The 7,439-nt window shown below is 39.7% G+C and overlaps 1 non-coding gene across 1 annotated transcript; it reads left to right on the top strand.

Annotated features, from left to right (window-relative positions):
* The first annotated feature begins 5,219 nt into the window (after positions 1 to 5,219).
* LOC112323087 (U6 spliceosomal RNA) lies at positions 5,220 to 5,324 on the top strand. The gene has a single exon (XR_002976715.1). It is a non-coding gene; the product is annotated as a U6 spliceosomal RNA (small nuclear RNA).
* The last annotated feature ends 2,115 nt before the right edge of the window (positions 5,325 to 7,439 follow it).

Genomic DNA, 7,439 nt, shown 5'->3' with positions numbered 1-7,439 from the left:
GGGCCTTATATTCTCAACACAGCACTGTCCATGGCATCCTTTCGGGTCCTTGCCTCTGACACTCTGGGAGGGAGACTTATTCTTTCCAAACATCCTATGTCACCAGATTTCCATGAATTGTTGACCCTTATGTTGGTTCTGAACAACCTGTAAGGCCACCTGCTTCCAGTTCCCAATCCCTCAGCACTGCCCTCAAGCTAGTAAGACCTTTCCGCCACTCTGTCTCTTTTTCAACCACTTTCTCTGCAACTGGAAAGAATGGACTAAGTCCTTCCCACTTACTGATGATTGGGACCTCCGATATGCAAAACTATCTAATCAAATCCGCTAGGCCAGGTTCTTAGTACCCTTAAGGGATAAATGATTGAATTTAGAAAGTTAATTTCTTCCTTGATAAGGCCTGGCTTTGTCTTACTAAAGAGCATGAAAAGCCTGTTTTTCTGGTAAAAGTGATTGCCTTTGAAGAAGAACTGGGGAGCTGAGGGATGAAACAGGAGGGAGACTCATGTTTCACTGGTTACCAGTTACCATTTGGTATCTCTTCAAATTGGTACCAAGTTCAGTGTTAACATTCAGCTGGTTTGCACAAGTACAGCACTGCTAGTCCTTTTTCAGCCTTGTCTTTTCTGATTGGCTGATAGTCTGTCTTGAATGGCCAGTTATTAATTTGATTCCAGTTGTTAAATATTTTAAACATTACTTCTGACCATATACATAAATAAACCTATGCACTGAAGGCCAATAATTTAATTATTCAAGCTTGTGTTGGAAATGTTCTTCTTTAAAAAAAAAAAAAGCAACATTCTTTTCATTTCTGTTGAATCTGTCTTAATGTCTTGTTTTCCCTACCTCACCCCACCCAACACAAAACATATGGATGCCTCAAGCCAAGTAGTGAGGAAGTCAAGTGAATAAGAATGTGAAAAAGGAAACTATAACAGGTACCATGTTCCTATCAACAAACATTCATAAACCGCCCCCCCTTCATGCATCCCCCACTCTCACAAATCACGATCATTGTTCAGGTATCTTCTCCTCCCAGCTACATGCCTTAGGAGGCAACATTCATTCCCAGCTCAAGGGGAGAAACCATAATTGAGTTGGGCCGATCTGGATGGGCCATTTCCATTTCTTGCCAATGATTTAGGCATGACCATGTATTAATAACTCAATTATGACTAAGGAGTTTGTGAGAGGAGTTCCTCTGAGGGGCTTCGGCAAGTACTGCACTGAAGGAAAATCCAAACAAATAGGAATAAACAACTCCATGCTATGTCCGGATGCTTCTGGGTCTGTGCTTCCTGAAACTCTGCAACCATCATTAAACCATGTACATAGTATGTCAATGTACTGAAGACAGCAGAGCTGAAAGATGGAAAGAATGTCTGTCCTTGATGTAGTTGTCATTTAGTTAGGCCCTTCTAGTTTAAGCTATTCTCAATTGGCTCTTCTGTCATTTGTACTCAAAGGGTCTAAGCTGGACGTTTGTTTCTTGGCTCTCAGATCCATTTCCCCAATAGTTAGTTGCCTGTTCTGCTTTATTGCTGGAGCTCACCCTTACAAACTTACCCATTTTTCCTTGCTAACTGACTTCTTTCTATATTCAGTTAATGGGAGGCACTGATGAAAGGGACTGGAAGGAAGAAGTCAAGGAATTTCTCCATCTCTTGATACTGCTATTTATAATAAGAAATATATATTGAGTCTTTGTCCCCATTTCTGGCACAGAGCACCTAAAACCTTTGGAATTTCCTAAGTGGTGAGGGTGTCTTTTGTTATGTTAATGAGGTGAATTTTGGAAAGCCCCTAGGTCGCCTGAGGATGGGCACTGATCACCAGAAGAAACAACCATGTGATTAAAGGGTTGGAATTTTAATTCCCACACCCAGACCTCCAGGGAAGAGAGGAGCTGGAGATTAAGTTCAATTAAAATGGCCAATGATGTAATCAATGATGCCTTTGTAATGAATCCTCCACAAAAACTTAAAAGCACAGGCTTTGTAGAGCTTCCAGGTTGGAGACTGAAGAGATACTAGGCTGCTCAGAGAGCAAGGAAGCTCTGCACCCATGTCCCCATACCTTGTCCTGCTCATCTCTTTATCTTGCTGTTCCTGAGTAATATCCTTTTGTAGTAAACTGGTAATCTAGTGAGTAAACTGGTTTCCTGAGTTTTGTAAGACGCCCTAGCAAATAAATCAAACCTAAGAAGGGGGTAGTGGGAACCTCTGATCTATAGCCAATCAGTCAGAAACTCAGGTGACAATCTGAACTTGCAATTAGCATCTGAAGGGGGTGGGAGGCAGTCTTGTAGGGCTGCACCCTAAACCTGTGGGATCTGACACTATGTCCAGGTAGATAGGGTTGGAATTGAGTTGAATTATAGGATACCTAGCTGGTACTCGAGAATTGCTTGGTGTGTGGGATGTACCTTTACCCACACAATGGAGTTGAGTGACAGAATTTTATCTTCTCTCTCTACTTCTGTCAGTGGCTTCATTCTTTCATGGTTACAGCGTCTGGGAGTCAGCCCTTCCCTCTATGGTGTCAGGTCCTCTGGGCAGTCCCTGTCTTTTCTCAGTTGCTTCTGTGTTGCCGCACTGTCACCCTTGGTCTTCAGCAGTTCCAACATCTTCTTAATTAGTTTTTTATATTAAATGTCCTCTTTTGAATTACTTATTGAGAGTTCTACTTTTCTGATTGGACCCTGACCTATTTTCCTAACTAAATCAACACTTTAGGAGAGGGGAAGGCAATGGAGAAATGCTTTGAAAGTATTTCTTTTTCCAAAAGAGAAGGAACTGAGTTACTTTCCATTACAGGTTTAAATTTCCTCTTCACAACTCAGCAAATTAGCACAAATGGAAACCTGAAAGTAAAATTAATTATAGAAAATAAAGGAATTTATCCTTTTTTAGTGTACCCCAGTTTGGGACAGTTAAAATTCAACTTTATAAATGTCATTATGAATATGCATTTTCATGCTGTTGACATTTAATTTCATGTCAGTTGTATTTTTTGTACTATTTTAGAGCTGTCATTTTAAATAATATTCCTGTTAGTAACCCAGTGGCCCTATATAACCTGTGCAATCTAGCATCCATGTTACAATTGCTTAGAATAGAGATGTACATAGTCCAAATTTACGCCAGTCACACTCTCCCCAGAATGTAGAATTCAGATCCCTACATTCTAGTCAATCTCCATTAAATGCCTCAGTTTGGAAGTTGTATTAACACAGGCCATGGGGCAGCTGTTTTCTCCCTTGGCCAAGCAGAGTAAGTCCATCAGTAGAGAGAGAACAAACTAACAATGAAACATTGTGAACGCAGCTAAAGTTGTTACACTGAATAAGGTATGCCACTGTTGGAGCAGGCAGAGCCATAACCTGGACCAACACGGCAACGGCTTTCAGCAAATCAGCTCATGTTCCAACTTTTCTTCCATGTTTTTTTTATTAATCTTTAAGAGAAAGATAGAAATTTGAAGATAAAATAACCCTTGCCTCTACCCCTCACCCCTCTTTTCTCTCCATCTTTCTTCCTTCGTCCCTCCTCATTATTTTTTCTTTTATCCTTTTTTTCTTTACACATTTATTGATATCCTCTGGTCATTGTTCTATCCTGGGCTCGTAGCCAAGATAAAGGCAACTATAACAAGATTAGTCTAGTGTAAGAGTGGAGGCAAAAGCCTAACACCAATTTTAAAAAGCAAACAAAGCCTAATTTTTAGGGAAATAGAACCTTCCAGCACATACACAGCCTTCTTTCTGTACATAAAGTTCAGTTATTCCAGCCATTCCCCCTTCAATACATATGCATTAACTACTTCCTCAAAAGGAGACAATCCAATTCCCTGCCAGCTATGATTCTAGAAGCAATGTCGTGAGGCCACTAGTTTTCCAATCCAATGTCTCTTACTTTTACCATTAATTGAGTCTTAATCTGATCCAATTTTAACATTTCATGATCCTGCAGCCTTAGTCTAAATCATAAATGTGAGTCCTATCAACAACCACCTCTATGTACCACAGTGCAGAGCAAATACTACAGTGAAAACTTCCATCGAACATAGAGAAAGGAGAAGAAACCATAGGGTGTGTACCATCTGCTGATGGACAGAGTTAATGGGGCAAAGCAGAGATCCACTGAGTCTCATGGGCATCATTTGTTGGACCTGGTAGTGATGAGAATTCTATTGGCAACCAATGGGGCTCTCTGATACTGCTTGCTGGGATCATTTCTATTGCCAGGGAAACACCTAAAACCACATTAGAGTATCTGACCCTGTTTGGGGAGAGAGAAGTGGAATATCTCATTTGCGACTCACTTTTTGTTGAAGGTATTGGGCTACAAAAATGGCCTGAGGCTTTCTAAGGAATTAAGACATTCTGACCCATGGATTTTAATAAATTACAGACCTACTATGCAGGGTTTTTGCTGCGCCTACAACTCTAATCAATTCTAATAGTCACCTGTCTATCAGCTTCATTGTAGGAGAACTTCCTAAAATACTAAAAGCTTTGTTATGTCAGCAAGGCTGTTAAATTGAAAATCCAAAACAGGGCTACACTCATAGATTTTCTGTTTGTCAGCAGAAACTCTGAGGGCAACACATATCCAGTTTGCTCTGTTTGACAGACTGTCTCAGGACAAGGTGAATGAAGAAAGTTGGCTGGGCTGGCAGAGAGCTCTTCTCTGTCTTCTAAAATACCACTCACCCCCAAACTGAATTCCACTTCAGTGTGCCTTGCAATGGCAGTGTCATTCTGTTTGTCAGGAAGGGAGCCAGCAACACTGTGTTGTGGTTCAGGGAGTCAGGATACTGCAAATCCTCCATTAATTCAGATTTTGTATTAATCCTCCAGGACCTCACATTTTCTGTCAGCATTTCAATTTTATACACAGAAATGGAAGTGAATCAGAGAATGAAACTTCTGCCCCTCAGTCCAGCAAACGATTACTTACTTGATTTGGACCTTAGCATTCTCAATTCCCAACTCTTCTTTCTCTCTACCCACAACCAGGAAGATCTTGATGGGAGCATGCAAATTTCTTGTTGGCACTCAGGAAAAATCAACACCCGATTTACCAGTCTGGGTCAAATCGGGAAAGAGAAATTTGAACATACACAGTAATTTCAACTGAGAAAATTTCCTATAAATAACGCTAATGTTAACACTAATACACTGGTATAAGAAATAGAAAATCTAAAGAATATAGGGATGAGTGCTCCCTCTCTATACTAAAACTAGAACGCTATATAGAATATCAGTATGGCTCCTATGCAAGGATGACATGCAAATTCATGAAGTGACCTTTTTTTTGAGGAACATAGGGTTGAAATAAAGTATCCAAAGAAGGGCTCTACCACTACTACCATCACTAGAGCTAAGATCCTGACCTTGCTGGAGAGGTCCCAGCTCACTGGATGGCAGAGAAGTCACTGTGGTGCCATGTTGTCAGAACTTGCTGGAAATATGTCCTCTAAGGCCCCAGGGAAAACTATTTGTTCACAAAGAAATCTCATGGAAAGTATTCTGCCACAGTACCATCCAGAGAAATGTTGGAGGAAGCCTCTGTATGCAGAGGGCTGCTGGCTACAGGGCTCTGCAGAAGCTGGGGCTGGCCCTGTGAGCTATGGGAAACAAAACCCTTTTCCTCCAGCAATTTCTCTCTAATGCCCTCTATTGGCAAATCTTACTATTGTGCCACTTGGCAAAAGAAAAATATTTAAAGGACCCATTTCATTTTCACAGAGCAGGCAAAAAAGGAATAAGTTTAGACTTGAGAATGAATAGATGAAAACTGACATACTGATACTGACCCATTGTTGACATTGTGCTCCTAAGTCCTCTAAAGCCTCCATGACCATATGCCTTGAGTCTTACATCTACATACAAAATCTTAAGTTCTTACCCCACAATGCAGGAATCTTCACTGCCCTGCATCCCCAACCTAGCCACAGCTCAGGTACTTCTCCATTTTCTCTTATGATCTAAAGTAATTATCCCACTTCTGGTATTGATTTTTATATCACTTAAGACTCTTAGGTATAAATTACAGAGCCAAACTTGAAGTAGATAAGCAGGTAAATGAATTTAAGGATTTGGAGATACAGCATGGAACCCACATTAGTCAAATTTTGGGGGGGGGGGTTTGCAAATGATGGAAATACAATAGGTTTCTCCAGCTCACATCATTCCAGCAGTAAAGCTAAGATAATGCATGTTTGAAACCAGAGGCTCAAAATATATCAGGATTTAGTTTCTCACTTTCCCTTGGCTCTGTTTTACTTGGGTTGACATTAGTCTCAGGCAAACTCTTCTCCCCTGGTGGTCCCCAAATGCTAAATTATTTGAGATCAAGATATTCAGTGTGAAAAGCACCAACAGTAAGAACTGCCTTCTCTTCCTAGGAGTTTCTTCAAAACCCCTTTAATTAAGTGATACTAACCCAGATTGGTGACTGAAATAATTATAAGAATGTACAACCACTGCATCTGGGGGAAAAAGGTAGCAAACAAAGCTGTGTGCCTTAAACTTCAACGGAAGTCTTGAGAGAGACCAGTGGGCAGAAAAAAATAGCAATAGGGAGGAGAGTTGCTCGGTCTCTATATTTAAATAATTTATTTTTGAAACCTTAAGGGTTTGCCAGTGAGATAATACTTCTTTCCTCAATTTCACTAACAATTATAAGTTTCCAAACTAAGTGACATAGGAATATATATATACCATGGTATTTGGTTTACGTGCAATTTTGTTTGTTTGTTTATTGTGGTAAAAGATATAAAAGTTACCATTTTAACTATTTTTAAGAGTGTACCACAGTAGTGTTAACTACGATCCTTGTTACACAACATGTCTCTAGAACTCTGTCGTCTTGCAGAACTGAAACTCTATGTCTATGGAAAAACTAACTCTCCTTTTCCCCCTACCCCTGGTCCCTGGCAACCACCATTCTATTTTCTGTTTCTAAGAGTTTGACTACTTTATTTTTTTTAGATAGAAAATTATTGTTTTTCTTTTTAAGGTAATTTTAAAAACAGAATGCCTCAAGGGTGAAACTTCTGTAGAACACACCCTTGAAATACTGGCAAAAGACAGTATGGTTTTCTATGTAAGACTTGACCTTCTCACATACATTATTATGAATATGTCAAAAGGACAAAGTGAAATACACTTAAAGGGTATCAAAATAGAGTGGAAATAAGAACTAAATATTTTCTTCATTTTATCTGTTTACTGGGGTTAAACAAGTTTATTGGACTACCTAGGTTAACTATGTAGCAAATTACTATACTGTATAATCTGGAGCAAATTAAACTCGGCAACTATTATATGTAAAGTGCAGTTGTGCTTCAGAATTAGCACCATACCTCTAATATTACTGAATGAAGGCAAATTAATGCTGCTTTTCCTTTAAGGGTTATACCACTGGACT

Source organism: Desmodus rotundus, chromosome 10 (genome assembly GCF_022682495.2).
Source record: "Desmodus rotundus isolate HL8 chromosome 10, HLdesRot8A.1, whole genome shotgun sequence".
NCBI lineage: Eukaryota > Metazoa > Chordata > Mammalia > Chiroptera > Phyllostomidae > Desmodus > Desmodus rotundus.
The sequence above is the reverse complement of the archived record's forward strand: the minus strand, read 5'-3'. Positions and strand labels throughout refer to the sequence as shown.